The 9,692-nt window shown below is 38.1% G+C and overlaps 1 pseudogene; it reads left to right on the top strand.

The window, feature by feature from the left end:
* The first annotated feature begins 4,180 nt into the window (after window positions 1–4,180).
* On the top strand, window positions 4,181–6,577 carry LOC139716772 (very long chain fatty acid elongase 6 pseudogene; annotated as a pseudogene).
* The last annotated feature ends 3,115 nt before the right edge of the window (window positions 6,578–9,692 follow it).

Genomic DNA, 9,692 nt, shown 5'->3' with positions numbered 1-9,692 from the left:
GTATTGGTTTCTCTGCTCAAGGACCACAATTAATTCCACAAATCTAAACATGGAGCTGTGAATTTATGTACTACATGATGTGAAATTATGAAAATTGCTTGGACTTCCCCTTTAAGTTGGGCAGAAGAAATCTGAATTTTAAGAGAAACAAAATGCATTTTATGCTGCAGATACACAGCTGGAGAGGGAGAAATTCAAACATGAAAGGGAGATTTGAGAAAATGGGCATAAAGTATTAGAACTCTCATAGAAAATGGGAGAGTTGGAGTGTTTTATTGTCAAAGGGGTCTTTCCTTCCATCAGTAGTTACTGTGAGTGGTGGGGTGCTTCTTGGAGTGTTGGTGAGGTTTCTGATCAAGAAATGGACTTTAATATCTCTGTAGCTCATGTGATGAACTTGGGTAATATAGGAAGAGTGTATTATACTTGCAGATGCTTTTACTCCCATGTGAGATAAACTTTGTATATCAGACAGATATGGTTGAATCATAGGGGGCATAAAAGTATAATTTGTTTCGTTTTATGATATAAACTTTGAAGTGGATGTACATTATTTCATATGCTGTGCATACTGTTCTATGTCTCTACTGTCATGTTGATGTTTTTGTTAAGAGTTAATTGTGTCATTGTTTTTCTTTACGAATGGGATTGTCAGTGGGATGAAACAATCTTCTGTTATATCTGCAATAATTTTAAAAGTGTGTCATTTCTTCCCCACTGCATCTATGCATCCAAGTGAAATTTGACCAACTGGCAGTGAAATAAACTGTTCTCAAGAAACTTTACTCACATCCCTCTTACTTTATCCCTGTAGATCAGGTACAGACATAATAAAATGTATTTAAGAGAATGATGCTTGTGTCAGTCGTTAAGTGTGTCATGCTTAAACTGAAAATCCCTTCAAGTTTCGGTTGACTTAATTGACAGAGTCACTTTAAATGAATGGAGCTGAGAACACTTCATATTAGACAGAAAATGAGAAAGTACTGGAACTTTGAAGTCTGCTAAATTGTCTCCTCTCAGTGATGTTGTTGAAGCCATCTGGAACAATGGAGTGGTATTGATGTATTCATGTAGTGTAATGTGTTTTCTGATTGTGTCTTCTGTGTATGCTTCTATTTCTTCTCGATAGGCACAGTCTATCTTTGTTTTGTTCATCTCATTTTTTTTTCTCTTTAGCTAGCGCAAAACATAGCTTAAGCTGAATAATTTGTGTTGCTTCCACTATGTTTGTTTTGATTTGTTTGGAGGAGGTTGGTGAAGTGGATTGAGAGCACTAGGAGGGTTATACTTTCATTTCTTTGCAGTAACATTCATCAAATGCTTGCAGATTTACAACAGTAGTTTTGAAGAGTACATGCCATGCATTCATTGCAGAGAATTCTTTCCCTGTATGTGAAGTAGAAAATATAAAAACTTCCTCCGCAGTTAACAGGGAACATAGAGATGTAGTATCCAATATTTATATGATGGAGAAAAAAAAAGATTTAATACAAAACCAAGTTTTCTAAGCAAGAAACTTAATGGCGGAATTTACTGATCCATGATGTATCTGAAGAGCACGTATGATGAAGTTATAAGTGGGAATTATTCAAATTGAGATATTCATTTCCTCATGTAAATGTCTTTATTTAATGTTGGGAGTTTATAATTTCAATAAGAAAATGTTGAACTGTATGGGATCGAGGGCTCCTTACTGTCTTTAAAGCTTGTAAATGTGCCTGACTAAAACAGACCATTGTAATAATCTTTGTGTGTTTGATCATGTCACACAAGTACAGCTGTAGTTGCATTTATTTTTCTCTCAGCTCAGACTGATTATGATTTTACTTCTGCTTAGGTTTGTATCTACAGTCACTCCAGGAATGGCTGTGGGAGAAGATAGAATTTTACCTCCAAAGAAAACTTTGTGGCCTTTTAGTATTTGATTGGGTTTGCTTAATACTGGACTATGTATCCCTTTATCCATGTAATTCATCATGTTCAAATATATGGAATAACCTTTCTTTAATAAAGAAGTTTTTCAAAGCAAGTAAGCTGAATTGATATACAACCGTGTACAGTGCACTCCCGTTCTAACAAACATGGTTATAACAAAAATTCCGGTTACAACGAAGTAAAAATTCAGGCCACAACATTATCCACTCTGTGTATTTTTATTGTTTATTTGTTCAGTTCTAACGAAATTTCGATATAATGAAAGAAAACTGCCGGTCCCGAGGACTTCGTTAAAACGGGAGTCCACTGTATCATGAAATGAATTCATTGACATAAACTTATATACCCAGACATCATCAGGAATGCGGTGTCACTGACAAGTCAGTGTTTTGCAGATTTTCTATGAAATACTGCTCCATAGGTGTTTTGCTTCTGTTTGCTATGTAAAAAAAAAGAGAGTTATATTTCAGAATGCAGTGAAAATGATTCTGTGAAATGCTTATAGGAATGAATAAATAGTGTGCAGACAATATGAGAGATTTCTGTGAATGATTATCATGTAAAATTTATGACTGGTGAGATAGTGTTTTTGGATGTACTTATGCATAGATACAGTAATTGATATGAAAATATGATATATTATGATACTGTGGTAGCCAAGTGTATAGTGGTACCCTTAAAGCAGAAATTTTCATGGTACACATACTTCACGCTACTTTTGGCAAGCACAAATTCTAAAACCCACAAAAATATCTTGGGAATATTCTCTGCACATTTTGCACAGCACTCAAATATGTTTTTGAACCACGCAGCGTGAAAAATTAACCACACGAATTTATAAATGTTTACAGTATAATTATGATATGAGTTATACAGAACTGCTCGATAAGTTTGTGTTTGCATGATGTAGGAGACGTGGGGATTTCATGATAAATATGTTTTTTTTCATATATCTATATCTATAATTCTATGTATCATATGTATATATAAATCAGGGCTCCGCACTAACTTTTTTTTTGGTGGCCCGATGGGGCCACCAAAAATCATCAATTTCAAATTTTCGGTGGCCCGAGAGAAAAATTTGGTGACCTGAAGAAAAAAAACAATAAAAAAACATTAACTCACTGCATGCATTTATGCATTTCCGGCGCAAAAAGTTACGAATTTACAGACATACTTTTTTTTTTTTTAATTCTTATGGCCCGAGGCAGGCCACCAAATTTGCCCTTTTTTGAAATTTGGTGGCCCGTCTTTTATTTGTGTGTTAGTGTCGAGCCCTGTATATGTATGTATATATATATATATATATATATATATATATATATATATATACGGATATGCATATGTATATGTATACAATATATAGATAGAAAGAGAGAGAGAGATCAGGGCAATGGATAGGAAGAGATGAATATGTATGAATGTGTATGTATGTGTGTTTGTGTGTTTATGTCTGTGTAGTTCACGCACATCTCTTTCTCGTAATTCTCCAGAAAGAGGCGATTCCTGTCTTCTCCAAAGCAAAAATAATAGCAAGAGGTACGTCCGCTAGAGTCCTCCCTGCCCTGGACTTGCCGGACAATAAGCTCGGACCACATAGGCAAATCCCCTCCCATTTCCGTATGGATTTAATAGAGACTTGTACTTACATAGTCTATCAGGCCATTTCGGCCATGCGCCATAAATCCGATTTCCGTCTTATTCCACAAAACATTTACTCCATCTTACCAATACAATACAATCGAAAATACTCGCTTGAGTGAATCGCGAATTAGGGTGTGCCCAGATTCTTTGTCCATCAACGAAAACTATAATTACTTGGACGAATACAATGTCAAATAGGGGTGCAATTTTTACATTTGGCACGTGCGTTCTGCCCCTTGCTAAAGATACACAGTGATTAAAGTAATCACAGTAGTTTTATACATGTGAGAGGTACAGACACATGTCTGAAATGCTAAATACTTCAATATGAGATAAATTTACGCTTAAAACCTTTCATAGAACTATCTCTGTTTCTCTTACAGACATCGCTCTTCTGAATTACAAAAACACCAAGGTAGACACTACCTTGAAATACATCGTAGTGTCCCTGCCTAGTCAATGACTTCTGACCTTTGGTACAGCACCGCCTCACCGACCGGTCGCCGCGCCGCCGGTAGTGCCAAGCATGCGCGTGCTCGTGATTAGGCTTCCCATCTCTCGCGTGCAATGCCAACGCCAGTGTGCATGTGGTATCCGAGCAAAGCGTGAGACCAGTTCGTTGGCCAGAAAGAAGGGAGTGACTTTACACACTGATTGCCTTTACACAGCTTAATCTACCGTCTGTGCCTTTGATTCGTGGGAAATAATCGGGGTGATGCCTTACGTATTGACAATAAGGTGAAAGTCGGAACTTATTAAGGTATCTTAGAAATATTCCGTTGACGGATTACTGGTTGTGCGAGACAATCTCACTTTTCCTTGATGTCATTGACAACTTGAATGTGAAGCCCCGTAACCGCAGTGTGAGGGAACTCGAACCACCCTGATCGTATTTATCACCATCCGACTCCGCTACCTTGTGCTGGAATTCAGTCACAGATCGCAAGAGCTTTGTGTATTTATTTCTATTACTTGTTTTCAAAAGTATACAGCATGTTAGATTATCTTCCAGCGAAATTTCAGCAGACAATTTTTTGGTTCGAAGAAGACTTCGACCACAGGCCCGGTGTGGCATGGCTTCTGGCACACTGGCATTGGTCGATCTACATCAGCATCGCCTATGTGATCACCATCTTCGGTATTCAGCGGCTAATGCGAGATAGACAGCCGTTCAACTTGCGAGGTCCCCTTGTCTTGTGGTCTGCTACTCTGGCTGTCTTTAGCATTGTGTGTGCCATACGTCTTTGGCAAGAGTATTTCCTCTACCTAAGGGACTATGGCTTCAAAGCTACCATGTGTGATGACCGCTATGGTATGGATGGTGTCAATGGTTTCTGGGCGTGGGTTTTCATCCTCAGTAAGCTCCCTGAACTTGGTGACACCCTCTTTATTGTTCTCCGCAAGCAACCACTCATCTTCCTCCATTGGTATCACCATGTCACTGTCTTCATCTACTCCTGGTACAGCTACCCTCTCATCGTAGCTCCTGGCCGCTACTTCATCACTCTCAACTCTGCTGTTCACGCTGTGATGTACACCTACTACACCCTGAAAGCTTCACGTCTCGTTCGCATACCTCGTCAAATTAACATTTGCATTACTTTCATGCAGATGTCTCAAATGGTGGTAGGATGCATTGTCAACTCCCTAGCATGGAAGTATCGCAGCCAGGGAGACCATTGCCAGACGACTGACAACAACATCAAAGTTGCTCTACTCATGTACTTCTCATACTTCCTCCTCTTTGCTCACTACTTCTACAAGACATATTTTACGAAGAAGGCTTCTCAGAAGGCGGCAGAAAAGCCATCGTACAAAAATGGAGTAGGACATCAAAATGGCAGTGCACACTACTCCAATGGAAAGGCAGCTGTCAAGACAGATTAATGCATGGTGGATCATATTCATTATTTTTTTTCCAAGTAGAGTCATTTTTTAAACAGTTCTTTGTTTGGTAGCCTGTGTATGGAATCTACATTCTGCATTTATAGGAACGTCATGCCTTCAAATGAAATTTCAGTTGTCAGTTGCTTATGACAGAAAATGAAATAGAGGCTCTGAAGTTTCTATCGTTACAGATTGTATGTCATCATGAAGTGGATGATTTTTTAAAAATGTGATTATGAATATGGAAAATTCATTTTAAAAAAGGTAGAAATACTAGAATAAAAACTTTAAAATCCCAGAAAAATGAACAGTGAGGAAGGATTGCCTGCAGTGGTGATGAAATATGAAAACCAAATGAAGATGATAAAGAATAACGTTGTGTGTCCCAACTTCAGTAAAAGTATTACTGTAAAAGTGGTTTCTTTCGCGTACAGAAACTTTCGCGGTTTCCATCGGTGCGGACTTTTTCGCGTGTGATTAAATTCGCGGTCGGTAATGATAGCGTTGTACAACTGACGAGTTCAAAACATTCTCGTGTGATGTTAAATTCGCGGTTTAGCCTCAAAGCGCAAAAATAAAACCATCGTGAAAGAAACCACTTTTACAGTATGCTCTCCTGATCAATTTATACAGTATGATTGTTTTTGGTCAATTATGTTTGCCGAAATGTTAATGCTTGGGTTCAAGGCAAGTATCAGTTTTAATACGGAAGTAAGAGATCCACTATTATAATATAAATGCTTGTACTACTAGTAGTGTTTGTTCCATCAAATGCTGTGATGATTTGAATTGATCAAATATGAATTATCACAAAGCACTGAGTAAATAGACTGATGGGCAAGCATCCTTTGTTTATTTTCCGTGCAACACCTACAGTACCTCACTGTTTCCCAAACTTCCATTTAAAATTTCTTCCTTCCATTCCAGCAATCGCTGAAATTATGTTAGGTGAAGGTCAGCGTTCCCTCTCCAGCTGTGTGTGCGCGCATAGACCTCTTTGTATAATATAAACATGAAATTTACAGTTGCTGTCTCATTGGTTGGCAGTGCTTGAGTGCTAGTAATATTAGTCACCGAGTGTCTGGCTCCTTATCTTATGTATTACCCCCACAAAACTTTTTGTGCCATACAGCATCTGTGAGTGGAATTTGGAAAGATGTGTAGCCTATTCATGGAGATGGACTCCTACATGTACACTGTCACGTTTACCAAGTGTTCTTGATGAACTGCACAGTTGTTCAGGACAAAGCCATTTTTTGCCCAAAGTTTTAATCTTGCAAGAATTCAGGGGTTAAATGATTTATTGAGTTCAAACTTCATAGGTAAGATGTCCACTCTGGTTATTCATTGTAAAAACCACAGTATTTCCAGCATTCAGTGAGGTGATGGTGTCAAATCATATCAGGAGATCTCTGAGTAAATATTGACCTGTATTGAAATCTTGTAGTTGTTTTTTTCTTACACTTGTGTACAATTACTGATAGTGATATCTGGAGTATTTGCCGTTGTATGAGTTGCACACTAGACAGAATTGTGTCATGAAGAACATGTGTGAATCTATCAGATCCATCTTGTATGAATTCATGCACATTTTCTGGTCTTAACTGTCTGCTCCACAGTGCACTAAGAATTATTCTTTGATTTGTAATCTTTCAAAGATAATTTGAAAGCAACATACTGAAAACTGTACTCGTTGATCACTCTTGAAAAATCACTATCTTTTAGACATTTCCCTTTTCTAATAAAACAAGTGCAATGGACAAATCTGTAGGTGCCAAATAACCATGCTGTTCATTGAAGAGTGAAATATTAATACAATGCATAGTATCAAATTGTCAGAATGGCTTTGAAAATTGTTTACTAAGTACCTGTCTGCCTGTACAAGGGTCAAATATTTATGGTTAGTTCTGGCTCTAGTACTGAGGACAGACATTTGCTCCCAGGTGATACTGAAGAAGTTGTCTTCAAGGTCTAAATTGTAAGTGGTGATGAACTACTTTTTAGAGTACCTAGGTAGACAGCACTCTCTAGCATTTTTTATTTTTTCATTTCATTTCATTTGGAACCAGAGGTGAAGAGTTTGCCCTTTTAGAGATGTCGTATTAGGAACTCTATGAAGGTTTTAGCAAGATTTGATGTGAGTCTAGTCTTTGAAACAGCTTTTAACCCGTTCCATATGGGAACCTTGTGGCCTGTACATTAAGACTATATGGGGATTTCAGAATTTAGCATGGAACGGGTTAACAGTATATCACTCCATAAAGTCTATGGGATATCAGATGTACATGTAGGTGCTGTACAGAGCTACAATCAATGCATCATTTTGATGTGCTCTTTGTGCCGATAAATATAAAGTAAACGTTAACTTCATTTGAAAACAAACTATAGCTCAAAAGACACTGCTCATGAAGGTTAGCATTGAGTGCATAGTTAGATCATGGAACTAGCTCCATGGTTAGATGCCCTGAGCACATCTCTCATCACTCGTGAGGAGGAAAGTTACAATGCAGTATCACAGTAGGTGTGTCTTCATCAGCCCGAAATTCAAACTAGAAGGATATTTTGCGGTCTTGGAAAATAGGCCGATATAGCAAATGTGCGTCTTCATCAGCTCGAACGGCCCGCTTGGGGAAATTAGCCCGAAAATTGACGCATGCGCACTTTGCATCACTACTCTGCTTAGCTCGCGGTTCGAAAGTGGATTTCCCCGCGCAAAATCTCCTATATCGCCGTATGTACGATACTACAACCAGGGAAGTGAGCAGTACAGTATATTCTCTCTAAAGGGATATCAATAACGCAACTCTTTCTTCTGTCCAGTGAGGCATCTTATATGAAATAGACGATTTGCAATGTTTAAAGGACAAGTTCACCTTCATGTACATGTGGATTGAGTGAATGCAACAATATTAGTAGAACACATCAGTGAAAGTTTGAGGAAAATCCGACAATCCGTTCAAAAGTTATGAATTTTTCAAGTATCTTCGCAATTACTGCTGGATGAGAAGACTACTATAGTGTGTGATGTCACATGCGTACAACGATATAATGAAAATAAAAAGAGAATTTCACAAAATTGTACTTTTTAAATAAAGTGCACATTTCTTGGACTTGTTACTGATGTATGTTAAGGATAATATTATTCCCTTGCCTTCTGAAAGAGAGAAGTCTAGTGTTCTTTTGTTATGCGAGAAAAGTGAAAATAGGTAAATTTTCTTTATACTTTCTTTATACCGTTGTACTCATGTGACATCACAAGCTATAGTAGTCTTCTCATACAGCCATGACTGAGCAGAAACTTTAAAAATTCATAACTTTTGAACGGATTGTCGGATTTTCCTCAAACTCTCACTGATGTGTTCTACTAATATTGCTGCATTCACTCAACCAACATGTCTAGGAAGGTGAACTTGTCCTTTAAACAAGTCCAAAATACACACAATCTGCAAGAATCTTCAGCTTAGGTAGAGTGGACCAGTACAAACAACAGCCAGCATGCACGGCACTGAGTTTTAACAGGGAGGTGAGAGGAATCACCTCCCTGGTCAACAACAGCTAGTATACACACATGTGATCCTTGAATACACTGTGCATGTATGTACTATACACAGTCACTAGCTTGAGAAAATTGCGGGCTGATGGAGACACACCCAAAATAGCGCGCTATTTCACGAAATTAGCGCTCTAGTTCACGAACTAGACCATGATTTTTGGGGAAATTTTCCCCGATCAAATAGCGCGCTATTTGCGTCTTCACTACACAGATAGCGCGCTATTTTGACATCGGACTAGTTTGGTAACCACAAGATAGCGCGCTATTTTGAAACTTCGAGCTGATGCAGACACGCCTAGTAAAGTTCTTTTTATGGTCTGAACAGGAAAGTGGGAGGTTTCCACCTCCCTGGTTTGAAGAAGGAGTGCTCTAGGAATGGTCAATGAGGTTTCATAAGATCCACAGATAAAAGTCGTGCAATGAGCAGAAAAGTGTTTGTGTCTCCACAATGCAGCTGGTGCTATGAATGGATACCTTTGTGCAACTTGCCTCGACAATAAGGGACCTGGTCTGTGTACAGCATAGCTTTATTTTTGTTGTTGTTTTGGTACAGTGTACTGTTTAACCTTAAAGTTCTTCATAGTTTTTGTATGAAGACAAGTGTATATTTTATATATACAATTGAATTAAGAAGTCCTCAGTTTACACATCAATGTCATCTGTTTTACCA

Source organism: Diadema antillarum, unplaced genomic scaffold (genome assembly GCF_040938485.1).
Source record: "Diadema antillarum isolate AM-2024a unplaced genomic scaffold, OU_Dant_1.0 scf00000069, whole genome shotgun sequence".
NCBI lineage: Eukaryota > Metazoa > Echinodermata > Echinoidea > Diadematoida > Diadematidae > Diadema > Diadema antillarum.
The sequence above is the reverse complement of the archived record's forward strand: the minus strand, read 5'-3'. Positions and strand labels throughout refer to the sequence as shown.